An 18,035-nucleotide genomic window follows, 5' to 3' on the forward strand; every position below is an offset into this window, starting at 1 on the left:
ACAACATACGTTGTTCCCTTTGTCATCGGTATGTTACTAGCCCGAGATTCGATCGTCGGTATCTCAATACCTAGTTCAATATCGTTACCGGCAAGTCTCTTTACTCGTTTCGTAATGCATCATCCCGCAACTAACTCATTAGTCACATTGCTTGCAAGGCTTATAGTGATGTGCATTACCGAGAGGGCCCAGAGATACCTCTCCGACAATCGGAGTGACAAATCCTAATCTCGATCTATGCCAACTCAACAAGTACCATCGGAGACACCTGTAGAGCACCTTTATAATCACCCAGTTACGTTGTGATGTTTGGTAGCACACAAAGTGTTCCTCCGGTATTCGGGAGTTGCATAATCTCATAGTCATAGGAACATGTATAAGTCATGAAGAAAGCAATAGGAACAAACTAAATGATCAAATGTAAGCTAACAGAATGGGTCAAGTCAATCACATCATTCTCTAATGATGTGATCCCGTTAATCAAATGACAACTCATGTCTATGGTTAGGAAACTTAACCATCTTTGATTCAAAAAGCTAGTCAAGTAGAGTCATACTAGTGACATTCTGTTTGTCTATGTATTCACACATGTACTAAGTTTCCGGTTAATACAATTCTAGCATGAATAATGAACATCTATCATGATATAAGGAAATAAATAATAACTTTATTGTTGCCTCTAGCACATATTTCCTTCAGTCTCCCACTTGCACTAGAGTCAATAATCTAGTTCACATCTTTATGTGATTAGTTCACATCTCCATGTGACTAATACCCAAAACGGTTTACTAGAGTCAATAGTCTAGTTCACATCGCTATGTGATTAACACCCAAAGAGTGATCATGTTTTGCTTGTGAGAGAAGTTTAGTCTACGAGTCTGCAACATTCAGATCTGTATGTATTTCGCAAATTTCTATGTCTACAATGCTCTGCATGTAGCTTTTCTAGCTAATTTCCCCCACTTTCAATATGTATCCAGATTGAGACTTAGAGTCATCTAGATCGATGTAAAAATCTTGCATCGACGTAACTCTTTACGATGAACTCTTTTTATCACCTCCATAACGGAGAAATATTTCCTTAGTCCTCTAAGGATAATTTTCACCGCTCTCCAGTGATCTACTCCTAGATCACTATTGTATTCCCTTGCCAGAATCATGCTAAGGTATACAATAGGACTGGTAAACAACATAGAATACTTTATAGAACCTATGACTGAGGCATAGGGAATGACTTTTCATTCTCTTTCTATTTTCTGCTATGGTCGGGTTTTGAGTCTTTACTCAACTTCACACCTTGCAACACAGGAAAGAACTCCTTCTTTGACTGTTCCATTTTGAACTACTTCAAAATCTTGTCAAGGTATGTACTCATTGAAAAAACTTATCATGTGTCTTGATCTATCTCTATAGATCTTGATGCTCAATGTGTAAGAAGTTTCATTGAGGTCTTTCTTTGAAAAACTCTTTTCACACACTCCTTTATGCTTTCCAAAAAATTCTACATTATTTCCAATCAACAATATGTCATTCACATATACTTATCAGAAATGCTGTAGTGCTCCCACTCACTTTCTTGTAAATACAAGCTTCACCGCAAGTCTGTATAAAACCATATGCTTTGATCAACTCATCAAAGCATATATTCCAACTCCGAGATGCTTGCACCAGTCCATAGATGGATTGCTGGAGCTTGCTCACTTTGTTAGCATATTTAGGATCGACAAAACCTTCTGGTTGCATCATATACAACTCTTCTTTAAGAAATCCATTAAGGGATGCAGTTTTGACATCCATTTGCCAGATTTCATAAAATGCGGCAACTACTAACATGATTCGGACAGACTTTTAAGCATCGACACGAGTGAGAAACTCTCATCGTAGTCAACACCTTGAACTTGCCGAAAACATTTTTTCGACAATTCGAGCTTTGTAGATAGTAACACTACTATCAGCGTCCATCTTCCTCTTGAAGATCCATTTATTCTCAGTGACTCACCGATCATCGGGCAAGGCAATCAAAGTCCATACTTTGTTCTCATACATGGATCTCATCTCAGATTTCATGGCCTCAAGCCATTTTGCGGAATCCAGGCTCATCATTGCTTCCTCATAGTTCATAGGTTCGTCATGGTCAAGTAACATGACTTCCAGAACATGATTGCCGTACCACTCTAGCGTGGATCTTACTCTGGTTAACCTATGAGGTTCTGTAGTAACTTGATCAGAAGTTTCATGATCATCATCATTAGCTTCCTCACTTACTGGTGGGAATCACTGGAACTGATTTCATTGATGAACTACTTTCCAATAAGGGAGAAGGTATGATTACCTCATCAAGTTCTACTTTCCTCCCACTCACTTCTTTTGAGAGAAACTCCTCCTCTAGAAAGGATCCATTCTTAGCAACAAATGTCTTGCCTTCGGATCTGTCATAGAAGGTGTACCCAATAGTCTCCTTTGGGTATCCTATGAAGACACATTTCTCTAATTTGGGTTCGAGCTTATCAGGTTGAAGCTTTTTCACATAAGCAACACAACCCCAAACTTTAAGAAACGACAACTTGGGTTTCTTGCCAAACCACAGTTCATAAGGTGTCGTCTCAACGGATTTAGATGGTGCCCTATTTAACGTGAATGCAGCTGTCTCTAAAGCATAACCCCAAAACGATAGTGCTAAATCAGTAAGAGACATCATAGATCGCACTATATCCAATAAAGTATGATTACGATGTTCGAACACACCATTATGCTATGGTGTTCCAGGTGGCGTGAGTTGCGAAACTATTCCACATTGTTTCAAATGAAGACCAAACTCGTAACTCAAATATTTTGTTACTGCGATCAGATCGTAGAAACTTTACTTTCTTGTTACGATGATTTTCCACTTCACTTTGAAATTCTTTGAACTTTTCAAATGTTTCAGACTTATGTTTCATCAAGTAGATATACCCATATCTGCTCAAATCATCTGTGAAGGTCAGAAAATAATGATACCCACAGCGAGCCTCAACACTCATCGGATCGCATACATCACTATGTATTATTTCCAATAAGTCAGTTGCTCGCTCCATTGTTCCAGAGAACGGAGTCTTAATCATCTTGCCCATGAGGCATGGTTCGCAAGTATCAAGTGATTCCAAAAGCCCATCAACATGGAGTTTCTTCATGCGCTTTACACCAATATGACCTAAACGGCAGTGCCACAAATAAGTTGCACTATCATTATTAACTTTGCATCTTTTGGCTTCAATATTATGAATATGTGTATCACTAAGATCGAGATACAATAAAACATTTATTTTAAATGTATGACCATAGAAGGTTTTATTCATGTAAACGGAACAACAATTATTCTTTGACTTAAATGAATAACCGTATTGCAATAAACATGATCCTATCATATTATGCTCAATGAAAACACCAAATAACATTTATTTAGGTTCAACACTAATCCCGAAGGTAGAGGGAGTATGCGATGGTGATCTTATCAACCTTGGAATCTCTTCCAACACTTATCGTTACTTTGCCCTCAACTAGTCTCTGTTCATTATGTAACTCCTGTTTCGAGTTACTAATCTTAGCAAGTGAATCGGTATCAAATACCTAGGGGTTACTATGAACACTAGTAAAGTACACATCAATAATCTATATATCAAATATACCTTTGTTCACTTTGCCATCCTTCTTATCCGCCAAGTATTTGGGGTAGTTCCGCTTCCAGTGACCATTCCCTTTGCAGTAGAAGCACTCAGTTTCATGCTTAGGTCTAGCTTTGGGTTTCTTCACGGGAGTGGCAACTTGCTTGCCATTCTTATTGAAGTTTCCATTGTTTCTGTTGCCCTTTTACTTGAAACTAGTGGTCTTGTCAACCATCAACACTTGATGCTTTTCTTGATTTCTACCTACGTCGATTTTAGCATCGCGAAGAGCTCGGGAATTACTTTCGTCATCCCTTTCATATTATAGTTCATCACTAAGTTCTAGTAACTTGGTGATAGTGACTAGAGAACTTTATCAATTACTATCTTATCTGGAAGATTAACTCCCACTTCATTCAAGCAATTGTAGTACCCAGACAATCTGAGCACATGCTCACTGGTTGAGCTATTCTCCTCCACCTTGTAGGCAAAGTACTGTCAGAGGTCTCATACCTCTCGACACGGGCATGAGTATGAAATACCAATTTCAACTCTTAGAACATCTTATATGTTCTGTGGCGTTCAAAACGTTTTTGAAGTCCTGGTTCTAAGCCGTAAAGCATGGTGCACTAAACTATTAAGTAGTCATCATACCGAGCTTTGTCAAACGTTCATAAAGTGTGCATCTGCTCCTGCAATAGGTCTGTCACCTAGCGGTGCATCAAGGACATAATTCTTCTATGCAGCAATGAGGATAATCCTCAGATCACGGATCCAATCCACATCATTGCTACTAGCATCTTTCAACATAGTTTTTATCTAGGAACATATCAAAAATAAACGGGGAGCTACATCGCGAGCTATTGATCTATAATATAGTTATGCAAATACTATCAGGACTAAGTTCATGATAAATTAAAGTTCAATTAATCATATTACTTAAGAACTCCCACTTAGATAGACATCCCTCTAGTCATCTAAATGATCACATGATCCAAATCAACTAAACCATGTCCGATCATCACGTGAGATGGAGTAGTTTTCAATGGTGAACATCACTATGTTGATCATATCTACTATAAGATTCACGCTCGACCTTCTGGTCTCCAGTGTTCCGAGGCCATATCTGCATATGCTAGGCTCGTCAAGTTTAACCTAAGTATTCCGCGTGTGCAAAACTGGCTTGCACCTGTTGTATGTGAACGTACAGCTTATCACACCCGATCATCACATGGTGTCTCGGCACGATGAACTGTCGCAACGGTGCATACTAAGGGAGAACACTTGTACCTTGAAATTTAGTGAGAGATCATCTTATAATGCTACCGCCGAACTAAGAAAGATAAGATGCATAAAGGATAAACATAACATGCAATCAAAATATGTGACATGATATGGCCATGATCATCTGGCGCCTTTGAGCTCCATCTCCAAAGTACCGTCATGATCTCTATCGTCACCGGCATGACACCATAATCTCCATAATCTTGATCTCTATCAATGTGTCGTTACATTGTCGTCTCGCCAACTATTGCTTTTGCAACTATTCCTATCGCATAGCGATAAAGTAAAGCAATTACATGGCACTTGCATCTTATGCATTAAGGAGACAGCCATAAGGCTTCTGCCAGTTGCCGATAACTTTAACAAAACATGATCATCTCATACAACAATTTATATCTCATCACGTCTTGACCATATCACATCACAACATGCCCTACAAAAACAAGTTAGACGCCCTCTACTTTGTTGTTGCAAGTTTACGTGGCTGCTACGGGCTGAGCAAGAACCGTTCTTACCTACGCATCAAAAACCACAACGTAGTATAGTGATTGCTTTTTGATCTTCAGAAAGAACCATGTTCATTGAATACGATTCAACTAAAGTTGGAGGAACATACACCCACTAGCCACATATTTGCGAAGCACGTAGGTAGAACCAGTCTCACGTAAGCGTATGCGTAATATCGGTCTGAGCCGCTTCATCCAACAATACTGTTGAATCAAGAATCAACTAGTGACGACAAGCAATATGTATATACCCACACCCACAACTCCTTTGTGTTCTACTCGTGCATATAATATCTACGCATAAACCTGGCTCGGATGCCAATGTTGGGGAACATAGTAATTTCAAAAAAAATCCTACGCACACGCAATATCATGGTGATGCATAGCAACAAGAGGGGGGAGTATTGTCCATGTACCCTCGTAGACCGTAAGTGGAAGCGTTATGAGAACGCGGTTGAAGTAGGCGTACGTCTTCACGATCTGACTGTTCCAAGTACTGAACGTACGGCACCTCCGAGTTCAGCACACGTTCAGCTCGGTGATGTCCCACGAAGTCCGATCCAGCAGAGCTTCGAGGGAGAGTTCCGTCAGCACGACGGCATAATGATGGTGATGATGATGCTACCGACGCAGGGCTTCGCCTAAGCACCGCTACGATATGACCGAGGTGGATTATGGTGGAGGGGGGCACCGCACACGGCTAAAAGATCAACTTATCAACTTGTGTCTCCATGGGGTGCCCCCTGCCCCCGTATATAACTAGATCGATAACTAGATCGGTAATCATTATTGCAATTTTATATAAGGGAGAGGCATAAGCTAACATACTTTCTCTACTTGGACCATATGCACTTATGATTGGAACTCTAGCAAGCATCCGCAACTACTAAAGATCATTAAGGTAAAACCCAACCATAACATTAAAGCATCAAGTCCTCTTTATCCCATACGCCCCCTTACTCGGGTTTGTGTTTTAGTCACTCATGCAACCCACTATAAGCGAATCATGAACGTATTGCGACACCCTACATCGGGGATCCCTCATGCTTGCGTGACACAGAGAGCACCATAGGACAGCACCAATAATAAAATATGCAACTCAAACCAATCTTTATCATCAAATAGCCCATAGGACAAAACAGATCTACTCAAACATCATAGGATAGCCATACATCATTGGGAAATAATATATAGCATTGAGAACCATGTTTAATTAGAGATTACAGTAGGTAAGAGAGAGGTTACACCGCTACATAGAGGGGGGAAGAGTTGCTAATGATGGCGGTGAAGTTGTTGGTGAAGATTGCAGTGATGATGATGGCCCCCGGTGGCACTCCGGTGCCACCGAAAGCGAGGGGGAGAGGGCCCCCCTTCTTCTTCTTCTTCCTTGAACTCCCCCCTAGATGGGAGAAGGGTTTCCCCTCTATTCCTTGGTCTCCATGGCATGGGAGGGGCGAGAGCCCCTCCGAGATTGGATCTGTCTCTCTGTCTCTCTTTGTTTCTACGTTCTCAGATTCTTCCCTTTCACCGTTTCTTATATTCCCGGAGATCCGTAACTCCGATTGGGCTGAAATTTTAACACGATCTCTATCCGCATATTAGCTTTCTTGCAGCGAAAGAAGGGCACCAACCGCCTTACGGGGTGGCCACGAGGGTCAGGGGCGCGCCTGCCCCCTGGGGCGCGCCCCCTGCATCGTGGGCCCCTCGAGCATCATCTTGCGATGATTTAACTTAACAACAATCACATATATTCCAAAAAAATCTCTATCCGTTTTTATCCCGTTTGGACTCCGTTTGATATGGATTTTCTACGAAACAAAAAACATGCAACAAACAGGAACTGGCACTGGGCACTGGATCAATATGTTAGTCCCAAAAATAGTATAAAAAGTTGCCAAAAGTATATGAAAGTTGTAGAATATTGGCATGGAACAATCAAAAATTATAGATATGACGGAGACGTATCATGTTCCCTTTTTCATCGGTATGTTACTTGCCCGAGATTCATCGGTATCTCAATACCTAGTTCAATCTCATTACCGACAAGTCTCTTTACTCGTTCCGTAATGCATTGATACGTCTCCAACGTATCTATAATTTTTGATTGCTCCATGCTATTATATTATCTATTTTGGATGTTAATGGGCTTTATTTTATACTTTTATATCATTTTTGGGACTAACCTACTAACCAGAGGCCCAACCTAAATTGCTGTTTTTTTGCCTATTTTATGGTTTCAAAGAAAAGGAATATCAAACGGAGTCCAAACGGAATGAAACCTTTGGGAACGTGATTTTCTCAACAAACGTGATCCAGGAGACTTGGAGTGGCCATCAAGAAACAAGGGAGGAAGGCATAATGCAGGGGGCGCGCCTACCCTCCCTGGGCGCGCCCTCCACCCTCGTGGGCCCTCCGTTGCTCCACCGACGTACTTCTTCCTCCTATATATATCCACGTACCCCCAAACATCCAGGAGCACCACAAAAACCTAATTCCACCGCCGCAACCTTCTGTACTCGAGAGATCCCATCTCGGGGCCTTTTCCGGAGCTCCGCCGGAGGGGGCATTGATCATGGAGGGCCTCTACATCAACTCCATGGCCTCTTCGGTGATGTGTGAGTAGTTTACTTAAGACCTACGGGTCCATAGTTATTAGCTAGATGGCTTCTTCTCTCTCTTTGGATCTCAATACAAAGTTCTCCTCGATTTTCTTGGAGATCTATTCGATGTAATCTTCTTTTGCGGTGTGTTTGTCGAGATCCGATGAATTGTGGGTTTATGATCCATATTATCTATGAACAATATTTGATTCTCCTCTGAATTCTTTTATGTATGATTGTTTTATCTTTGCAAGTCTCTTCAAATTATCAGTTTGGTTTGGCCTACTAGATTGATCTTTCTTGCAATGGGAGAAGTGCTTAGCTTTGGGTTCAATCTAGCGGCGTTCGATCCCAATGACAGAAACGGAACCGATACGTATTATATTGTTGCCATCGAGGATAAAAAGATGGGGTTTATATCATATTACATGAGTTTATCCCTCTACATCATGTCATCTTCCTTAAAGCATTACTCTGTTCTCTTGAACTTAATACTCTAGATGCATGCTGGATAGTGGTCGATGTGTGGAGTAATAGTAGTAGATGCAGAATCGTTTCGGTCTACTTGTCTCGGACGTGATGCCTATATACATGATCATACCTAGATATTCTCATAACTATGCTCAATTCTATCAATTGCTCAACAGTAATTTGTTTACCCACCGTAATACTTATGCTCTTGAGAGAAGCCACTACTGAAACCTATGGCCCCCGGGTCTATCTTTCATCATATTAATCTTCCAATACTTAGTTATTTCCTTTGCCGTTTATTTTACTTTGCATCTTTATTTCTCTTTATCATAAAAATACCAAAAATATTATCTTATCATATCTATCAAATCTCACTCTCGTAAGTGACCGAGAAGGGCTTGACAACCCCTTTATCGCGTTGGTTGCGAGGTTCTTATTTGTTTGTGTAGGTGCGTGGGACTTGAGCGTGATCTCCTACTGGATTGATACCTTGGTTCTCAAAAACTGAGGGAAATACTTACGCTGCTTCACTGCATCACCCTTTCCTCTTCAAGGGAAAACCAACGCAGTGCTCAAGAGGTAGCAAGAAGGATTTCTGGCGCCGTTGCCGGTGAGATTTGCGCCAAGTCAAGTCAATATTTGACTCCCACAATGAGTCATTTCTGGCGCCATTACCAAGTCAAAAAATACCAAGTACCCATCACAAACTCTTATCCCTCGCATTACATTATTTGCCATTTGCCTCTCGTTTTCCTCTCCCCCACTTCACCCTGCCATTTTATTCGCCATCTCTTTTCCGCTCTCCTTTCTTTCGCCATGTCGGAATCAAAAAGGGTTGGGGTTTCTCTCCCTAGTTTTAGTACTTTTGACAATCCTTCTATTCTCTCTAAACTCATAAAAATGATGCTATAGAAAGACCTATCAAAGTTATCAATGAGAATCTTAATAATTTTGACGAAGATGATTCCAGAATTTTTCATTATTTACTCGATGAATCTTTGAAAGATGCTTGGGATAGAATATTAAGGATCCGGGCCAGCTATGTGCCCCAATACCAAATTGAAATTTACTTAAAGAGCTTTTATGTTGCCCTACCTTGTTCGTTTAAGCATGTCCTAGATTCTATTTTTGAAGAAGGTTTTCTTGAAGGGGACGCCATAGATACTTATGAAAAGTTGAAAACCATATTTGGGCACCCCATGAATGAGAGGGTTGAATCCACATCTCTTTTGCTCTCCTACCAAAACGAATCTATCAAAGAGATGAAAGCTAGCTTAGATGCAAATTTCTGTAAAATGCTTAATCTTTCTTCTACCATTAACAACCATGTGCTTTATAAAAATAGAAATATTAATGCCATAGATAATAATTTTGCTCTTTTCTTCCCTAAAACCAAAGATGGCAATACCTAGATCTATCTTCGCTTTTATGCCTAGCTAGGGGCATTAAACAATAGCGCTTGTTGTGAGGCAACCCAATTTTATTTTTATTCCTTGATTTTTGCTCCTGTTTAGTAATAAATAATTTATCTAGCCTCTGTTTTCGTTGTGTTTTTTGTGTTTAATTAGTGTTTGTGCCAAGTAGAACCGTTGGGAAGACTTGGGGAAAGTCTTTTTGATCTTGCTGTAAAAAATAGAAACTTTAGCGCTCACGAGAATTGCTGCCATTTTTATTTGGAAGGTTCTATTTAGTTAATTATTTTTGCAGATAATTAATAGATAAATTCCTCACGTCCATTAATTTATTTTAGAATTTTTGGGGTTCCATAACTTGCGTTAGCTACAGATTACTACAGACTATTCTGTTTTTGACAGATTCTGTTTTTTTCTTGTGTTGTTTGCTTATTTTGATGAATCTATGGCTAGTAAAAGAGTTTATAAACCATAGAGAAGTTGGAATAAAGTAGGTTTAACACCAATATAAATAAATAATGAGTTCATTACAGTATCTTGATGTGGTGTTTTGTTTTCTTTCGCTAACGGAGCTCACGAGATTTTCTATTTTGAGTTTTGTTTTGTGAAGTTTTCAAGTTTTGGGTAAAGATTTGATGAATTATGGAACAAGGAGTGGCAAGAGCCTAAGCTTGGGGATTCCCATGCCAACCCAAGGTAAAATTCAAGGACACCAAAAAGCCTAATCTTGGTGATGCCCCGGAAGGCATCCCCTCTTTCGTCTTCGTCTATCGGTAACTTTACTTGGAGCTATATTTTTATTCTCCGCATGATATTGATACGTCTCCGTCGTATCTATAATTTTTGATTATTCCATTCCAATATTATTGAACTTTCATATACTTTTGGCAACTTTTTATACTATTTTTGGGACTAACATATTGATCCAGTGCCCAGTGCCAGTTCCTGTTTGTTGCATGTTTTTTGTTTCACAGAATATCCATATCAAACGGAGTCCAAACGGGATAAAAACTGATGGAGATTTTTTTGGAATATATATGATTTTTGGGAAGAAAAATCCACGCGAGACGGTGCCCGAGGTGGCCACGAGGCAGGGGGCGGGCCTGCCCCCTAGGCGTGCCCCTGGCCCTCGTAGGCCACCCGTAAGGCGGTTGGTGCGCTTCTTTCGCCGCAAGAAAGCTAATTTCCGGATAGAGATCGTGTTAAAATTTTAGCCCAATCGGAGTTACGGATCTCCGGGAATATAAGAAACGGTGAAAGGGAAGAATGTGAGAACGCAGAAACAGAGAGAGACAGAGAGACAGATCCAATCTCGGAGGGGCTCTCGCCCCTCCCGTGCCATGGAGGCCATGGACCAGAGGGGAAACCCTTCTCCCATCTAGGGAGGAGGTCAAAGAAGAAGAAGAAGGAGGGGCTCTCTCCCCCTCGCTTCCGGTGGCACCGGAGTGCCACCGGGGGCCATCATCATCACCGCGATCTACACCAACACCTCCGCCATCTTCACCAACATCTCCATCACCTTCCCCCCTCTGTCTACAGTGGTCCACTCTCCCGCAACCCGCTGTACCCTCTACTTGAACATGGTGCTTTATGCTTCATATTATTATCCAATGATGTGTTGCCATCCTATGATGTCTGAGTAGATTTTCGTTGTCCTGTCGGTGGTTGATGAATTGCTATGATTGATTTAATTTGCTTGTGGTTATGTTGCTGTCCTTTGGTGCCCATCATATGATTGCGCGCGTGGATCACACCCTAGGGTTAGTTGTATGTTGATAGGACTATGTATTGGAGGGCAAGAGTGACAGAAGCTTCAACCTAGCATAGAAGTTGATGCATACGGGATTGAAGGGGGGCCAATATATCTTAATGCTATGGTTGGGTTTTACCTTAATGAACATTAGTAGTTTCGGATGCTTGCTAATAGTTCCAATCATAAGTGCATAGAATTCCAAGTCAGGGATGACATGCTAGCAGTGGCCTCTCCCACATAATACTTGCTATCTGTCTAGTAAAGTAGTCAATTGCTTAGGGACAATTTCGCAACTCCTACCACCACTTTTCCACACTCGCTATATTTACTTTATTGTTTCTTTATCTAAACAGCCCCTACTTTTTATTTACGTACTCTTTATTATCTTGCAAACCTATCCAACAACACCTACAAAGTACTTCTAGTTTCATATTTTTTCTAGGTAAAGCGAATGTCAAGCGTCCGTAGAGTTGTATCGGTGGTCGATAGAACTTGAGGGAATATTTGTTCTATCTTTAGCTCCCCGTTGGGTTCGACACTCTTACTTATCGAAAACTGTTGCGATCCCCTATACTTGTGGGTTATCAAGACCTTTTTCTGGCGCCGTTGCCGGGGAGCAATAGCGTGGGGTGAATATTCTCGTGTGTGCTTGTTTGCTTTATCACTAAGTAATTTTTATTTGTTGATCTTAGTTGTTTTCTATCTTTAGCTATGGGTAGGAAACGCAAAATACCAAAAAAATTAGTTGTACCTACTAAACCAATGGTTGAAGAACCACTCAAAATCTATCACACTGTTGAAGCTTATTACTTGGATCATCTTCGATCCCTATGTGCTCGTGCTGAAACCCCAACTAGCTTAGTTGAGGGCAAATCTTTAGATGAGCATGCTTATTATGTGCGACACCGAATATCTGAAAAAGGGAAAACTTTACTGGATCAAATTCATCGTTTGCAATGCTATGATTGGAATTTATGTGAAATATATGATTATACTTGTTGTTCTGAAGACCCTAAGAAACACTTTCCCTACCAATGCTTGTTTAGTGATAATGGAATCATATCTTCGTATGCTAAGGGTGTTTATAGTTACTATGATGTTCAACAAATTGAAGAATTTGTTGCTTTTAAGGGTGCTTATGAAATTGCTTCTTTGATTGAAAAGTATGATGCTACTCTTTACAAATCTGAAAATTTTGCCATACTTAAATATTGCTATGATAATTATGCTTCTAATGCCTATGTTGAACCATATATTGAGTACTACTCCGCTGTCCAAGAAGAGACTAATATTTTGCAGGAGTCTATGAAAGAAGAAATTGATGAAACTGTGAGCTCATTGGATGAAAAAGATGAGGAGGAGAGCGAAGAACAAAAGGAGGAAGAGCGGATTAGCTACCCGTGCTCAACTTCTAATGAGAGTAACTCTTCAACTCATACATTGTTTAATTCCCCTTCGTACTTATCGAAGGATGAATGCTATGATAATTGCTATGATCCCGTTGATTCTCTTGAAATATCCCTTTTTGATGACGCTTGCTATGCTTGTGGCCAAGATGCCAATATGAATTATGCTTATGGAGATGAACTTGCTATAGTTCCTTATGTTAAACATGAAATTGTTGCTATTGCACCCACACATGATAGTCCTATTATCCTTTTGAATTCTCCAAACTACACTATATCGGAGAAGTTTGCTCTTATTAAGGAATATATTGATGGGTTGCCTATTACCGCTACACATGATGATTTTGATGAATATAATATGCATGTGCTTGCTGCTCCTACTTGCAATTATTATGAGAGAGGAACTATATCTCCACCTCTCTATATTTCCAATATGATAAAATTGCAAGAAACTGTTTATACTATGCATTGGCCTTTACTTTGTGTGCATGAATTGTTCTTTTATGACATGCCTATGCATAGGAAGAGAGTTAGACTTCGTCATTACATGATATATGTTACCTTGTGCTCACCACTAAATTATAAATCATTGTTAATTCAAATTGTCTTTGATATACCTTGGGATCCGGGTGGATTCACTACTTGAGCACTATATGCCTAGCTTAATGGCTTTAGAGAAAGCGTTGCCAAGGAGACAACCTGGAAGTTTTAGAGATTCATTTATTTCTGTTATGTGCTTTTATAAAATTTAGAAATAATATAATGTGTCAAGGTTTGCCTTTAGGATGTTTACATTTGCTTGATGGTTTGTACAGTGCAGGACAGAAACTTTGGCTGTAGTGCGCGATTTTACATTTTTAGCTGGAACGTCAAATGGTTCTGATTCTTTTTGAACTGTCTTCCTATAAAAATTGTTTATTTTTCCTAATTTTTGTAGAAATTTTCAAGTATCAGAAGTATGGTGAATGTTCAAATTATTACAGACTGTTCTGTTTTAGACAGATTCTGTTTTTGATGCATAGTTTGCTTGTTTTGATGAAACTGTCAATTTATATCAGTGGATTAAGCCATGAAAAAGTTATATTACAGTATACACAATGCAAAAACAAAATATAAATTGGTTTGAAACAGTACTTAGAGTAGTGATTTGCTTTATTATACTAACAGATCTTACCGAGTTTTCTGTTGAAGTTTTGTGTGGATGAAGTGTTTGATGATCGAGAAGGTCTCGGTGTGAGAAGAAGGAAGAGAGGCAAGAGCTCAAGCTTGGGGATGCCTGAGGCACCCCAAGTAAATATTCAAGGAGACTCAAGCGTCTAAGCTTGGGGATGCCCAGGAAGGCATCCCCTCTTTCTTCAACAAGTATCGGTATGTTTTCGGATTCGTTTCGTTCATGCGATATGTGCAATCTTGGAGCGTCTTTTGTATTTAGTTTTCATTTTTATTTTATGCACCATGCTGGTATGAGATAGTCCTTGGTTGATTTATAGAATGCTCTTTGCACTTCACTTATATCTTTTGAGTATGGCTTTATAGAATGCTTCATGTGCTTCACTTATATCATTTGAAGTTTGGATTGCTTGTTTCTCTTTACATAGACAACCACCATTTGTAGAATGCTCTTTTGCTTCACTTATATTTGTTAGAGCATAGGCATATCTTTTGTAGAAAGAATTAAACTCTCTTGCTTCACTTATATCTATTTAGAGAGATAACAGGAATTGGCTCACATGGTTAGTCATAAAATCCTACATAAAACTTGTAGATCACTGAATATGATATGTTTGATTCCTTGCAATAGTTTTGCGATATAAAGATGGTGATATTAGAGTCATGCTAGTGGGTGGTTGTGAACTGTAGAAATACTTGAGTTGAGGTTTGTGATTCCCGTAGCATGCACGTATGGTGAACCGTTATGTAACGAAGTTGGAGCATGAGGTATTTATTGACTGTCTTCCTTATGAGTGGCGGTCGGGGACGAGCGATGGTATTTTCCTACCAATCTATCCCCCTAGGAGCATGTCCGTAGTAATTTTTTTCGATGACTAATAGATTTTTGCAATAAGTATGTGAGTTCTTTATGACTAATGTTGAGTCCATGGATTATACGCACTCTCACCCTTCCACCATTGCTAGCCTCTCTAGTACCGCGCAACTTTCGCCGGTACCATAAACCCACCATATATACCTTCCTCAAAACAGCCACCATACCTACCTATTATGGCATTTCCATAGCCATTCCGAGATATATTGCCATGCAACTTCCATCATATACATGACTTGAGCATTTATCGTCATATTGCTTTGCATGATCGTAAGATAGCTAGCATGATGTTTTCATGGCTTGTCCATTTTTTGATGTCATTGCTACACTAGATCGTTGCACATCCCGGTACACCACCGGAGGCATTCATATAGAGTCATATCTTTGTTCTAGATCGAGTTGTAATATTGAGTTGTAAGTAAATAAAAGTGTGATGATCATCATTATTAGAACATTGTCCCATGTGAGGTTATCAAAATAAAAGTGGCCAAAGAAGCCCCACAAAAAAAAAGAGGCCAAAGAAGCCTACAAAAAAAGAAAACAAAAAGAAAACAAAACAAAAAATGAGAGAAAAAGAGAGAAGGGGCAATGTTACTATCCTTTTACCACACTTGTGCTTCAGAGTAGCACCATGTTCTTCATATAGAGAGTCTCTTGAGTTATCACTTTCATATACTAGTTGGAATTTTCATTATATAACTTGGCTTGTATATTCCAACGATGGGCTTCCTCAAATGCCCTAGGTCTTCATGAGCAAGAAAGTTGGATGCACACCCACTTAGTTTCAGTTTGAGCTTTCATATACTTATAGCTCTAGTGCATCCGTTGCATGGCAATCCCTCTTCACTCACATTGATATCTATTGATGGGCATCTACATAGCCCGTTGATACGCCTAGTTGATGTGAGACTATCTTCTCCTTTTTGTCTTCTCCACAACCACCATTCTATTCCACCTATAGTGCTATGTCCATGGCTCACGCTCATGTATTGTGTGAAAGTTGAAAAGGTTTGAGAACGTCAAAAGTATGAAACAATTGCTTGGCTTGTCATTGGGGTTGTGCATGATGTGAGTATTTAGTGTGGTGAAGATGGAGCATAGCCAGACTATATGATTTTGTAGGGATAACTTTCTTTGGCCTTGTTATTTTGAAAAGACATGATTGCTTTGAATCACTCGTATCTTAATATTCATGCCATGATTAGATTACATGATCAAGATTATGCTAGGTAGCATTCTGCATCAAAAATTATCTTTTTTATCATTTACCTACTCGAGGACGAGTAGGAATTAAGCTTGGGGATGCTGATACGTCTCCGTCGTATCTATAATTTTTGATTGTTCCATGCCAATATTATTGAACTTTCATATACTTTTGGCAACTTTTTATACTATTTTTGGGACTAACATATTGATCCAGTGCCCAGTGCTAGTTCCTGTTTGTTGCATGTTTTTTGTTTCGTAGAAAATCCATATCAAACAGAGTCCAAACGGGATAAAAACTGACGGAGTTTTTTTTGGAATATATATGATTTTTGGGAAGAAAAATCCACGCGAGACGGTGCCCGAGGTGGCCACGAGGCAGGGGGGCACGCCCCTGACCCTCGTGGGCCACCCGTAAGGCGGTTGGTGCCCTTCTTTCGCTGAAAGAAAGCTAATTTCCGGATAGAGATTGTGTTAAAATTTCAGCCCAATCGGAGTTACGCATCTCCGGGAATATAAGAAACGGTGATAGGGAAGAATCTGAGAACGCGGAAACATAGAGAGACAGAGAGACAGATCCAATCTCGGAGGGGCTCTCGCCCATCCCGTGCCATGGAGGCCATGGACCAGATGGGAAACCATTCTCCCATCTAGGGAGGAGGTCAAGGAAGAAGAAGAAGGAGGAGGGGGCTCTCTCCCCCTTGCTTCCGGTGGCACCGGAGTGCCACCGGGGGCCATCATCATCACCGCGATCTACAGCAACACCTCCGCCATCTTCACCAACATCTCCATCACCTTCCCCCTCTATCTACAGCGGTCCACTCTCCCTCAACCCACTGTACCCTCTACTTGAACATGGTGCTTTATGCTTCATATTATTATCCAATGATGTGTTGCCATCCTATGATGTCTGAGTAGATTTTCGTTGTCCTATCGGTGGTTGATGAATTGCTATGATTGATTTAATTTGCTTGTGGTTATGTTGCTATCCTTTGGTGTCCATCATATGATTGTGCGCATGGATCACACCCTAGGGTTTGTTGTATGTTGATAGGACTGTGTATTGGAGGGCAAGGGTGACAAAAGCTTCAACCTAGCATAGAAATTGATGCATACGGGATTGAAGGGGGACCAATATATCTTAATGCTATTGTTGGGTTTTACCTTAATGAACATTAGTAGTTGCGGATGCTTGCTAATAGTTCCAATCATAAGTGCATAGAATTCCAAGTCAGGGATGACATGCTAGCAGTGGCCTCTCCCACATAATACTTGCTATCGGTCTAGTAAAGTAGTCAATTGCTTAGGGACAATTTCGCAACTCCTACCACCACTTTTCTATACTCGCTATATTTACTTTATTGTTTCTTTATCTAAACAACCCCTACTTTTTATTTACGTACTCTTTATTATCTTGCAAACCTATCCAACAACACCTACAAAGTACTTCTAGTTTCATACTTGTTCTAGGTAAAGCGAACGTCAAGCGTCTGTAGAGTTGTATCGGTGGTCGATAGAACTTGAGGGAATATTTGTTCTACCTTTAGCTCCTTGTTGGGTTCGACACTCTTACTTATCGAAAACTATTGCGATCCCCTATACTTGTGGGTTATCAGATATGTGTTTCGCTTGGAGCGTCTTGTATGATTTGAGTCTTTGCTTTTTAGTTTACCACAATCATCCTTGATGTACACACCTTTTGAGAGAGACTCAAA

This window comes from Triticum aestivum, chromosome 6A (assembly GCF_018294505.1).
Source record: "Triticum aestivum cultivar Chinese Spring chromosome 6A, IWGSC CS RefSeq v2.1, whole genome shotgun sequence".
NCBI lineage: Eukaryota > Viridiplantae > Streptophyta > Magnoliopsida > Poales > Poaceae > Triticum > Triticum aestivum.